Source organism: Corvus brachyrhynchos, unplaced genomic scaffold (assembly GCF_000691975.1).
Source record: "Corvus brachyrhynchos isolate BGI_N302 unplaced genomic scaffold, ASM69197v1 scaffold443, whole genome shotgun sequence".
NCBI lineage: Eukaryota > Metazoa > Chordata > Aves > Passeriformes > Corvidae > Corvus > Corvus brachyrhynchos.
The window spans coordinates 41,019-42,773 of record NW_008237220.1 but is presented as its reverse complement, the minus strand read 5'-3'; the positions used below and the strand labels follow the sequence as shown (position 1 = coordinate 42,773).

Genomic DNA, 1,755 nt, shown 5'->3' with positions numbered 1-1,755 from the left:
GCGTGCCCCGGGGGTGCGGCTGGGGGCCGGCACCCCCCGGATTTGGGATCTTTTGGGATCTTTTGGGATCCTGTGGGATCCTGTGGGATCCTGTGGGACTCGGCGCCGGGCAGAGCCGGAGCCGTGTGGCCGTGGGGCCGTGGCCCCGCTGTTCCCCGGCTTTGTCTGGTTGGGAATTCCCGGGAATTCCGGGATCGGCCGCTCCCAATCCCGCGGGAATGAGGGAGTTTTTTCCACAATAAAAACACCGTTTATTTATAAATCCATTTCCCTGCTTTTATTCCACATTTTCCACTCCTGTACAATTCCAAGCTGAACCAGAATATTTTTTAATTTTTTTTAATTAATTTTGAATTTTTTTATTATTTTTAATTATTTTTTTCCTGCTTTCCTTAGGGGAAAAAAAAAAAAAAACAACAAAAAAAAATCCAAACCAAACCAAAAAGCTCCACAAATCTCATGGAAACAGGTGCCGGGTGCCTCTGGAATTTGGGAATTCCGACAATTTTTGAAATTAAAAAAAAGCCTTTGCCAAAAATCATGCAAATTCCAGTAAAAAATTGGAGCTGGCAGTGAAAAATAAACCCAAAATGTTCTTTTTTTTAGGGGTTTTTCCAGGGTTTTGTCACAGTTTTATTCCCAAATCCCGGACTTTCGGATCCTAAGGAAGGCGGGGTTTTCAGGGGTGTTTTTGTTGTTAATTAAATATTGATAATTAACGTTCCAAAGGGGAAATCCAAGGAAAATTTGGCTTTTTCTGCTCCTCCAGCGGGAATTTTTTGGGGAAAAAATGGGGAAAATCAAGGTTGGGGCAGGAAAAGTGGCGCCAATCCCAAAAACTGCTGGCATGGAATGGTGGCTTCACCTTTCCCAGGCCAAATTCCCTCGAAATTCCCCCAAAATTCCCAAAATTTTCATTAAAAAAAAATCCCAAATAACCAAATCTTCGCGGCCAATCCGAAGGCCGAAGGAATTTTCCATAAAAATGGGGAATTTTTGGGGTTAAAAGTCCCAAAAAAAAAAAAAAAGGGCACAAAACGACGTCAAATTCCCACCGATAAAAACAGGAATTATGGTACAAGTGAGGTAAAGAAAATTCCAAAAAATATCCACCCACGAGAGAGAATTCCAAGGAAATACCAACACAGTGAATCCAAGTTTTTTTTAAAGTTTTTTTTTCTGTCGTTTTGAAATTAAAAAAAGCCACGAAAATCCTCCCAAAAAATCAGCGGAAACGGCAACTCCGGAATTCCAAACGCCGGGAATTGGGATCGCATCCGTTTGTTCCAAAAACGGGGAATGTCCTTGAATTTTTGGGGCCAAAAACTGGGAATATCCTTGAACTTTTGGGGCGAGTTTGGATCTCCAAAAATAGGGAATTTCCTTTAATTTTTGGGACCAAGCCCAGGGAACATCCTTGAATTTTCGGGGCTCTCCAAAACCGGGGAACATCCTGGAATTTTTGGGATGAGTTCGGCCGTTTTTTCGGGAATTCTCAGATTTCCATCAGCTCCAGATCCGCCTCCTCGAAGCCGTAGAAGGACTCGGTCTCGCTCTCCCCCTCGAAGAGCCGGTGCAGGATCTCGGGGTCGGCGGCGGGGTCGTCGTTCTTGGGGAATTTTCCCGGCGAATCCCGGTTTTTCCCGAGTTTCAGCTGCTCCTCCAGGGCCGTGATGAGCTCCTCCTGCACGTCGCCGTTGTGCCGGGGCGAGCCGGCGTCGCCGTCCGGCCCCGGGAGGACGCTGGCCGCCCGGA

The 1,755-nt window shown here is 46.2% G+C and overlaps 1 protein-coding gene across 1 annotated transcript in view; it reads right to left on the bottom strand.

Moving 5' to 3' along the window:
• Nucleotides 1-1,755, bottom strand: part of LOC103612057 (pogo transposable element with ZNF domain) — a 42,877-nt gene that overhangs the window by 21,169 nt on the left and 19,953 nt on the right.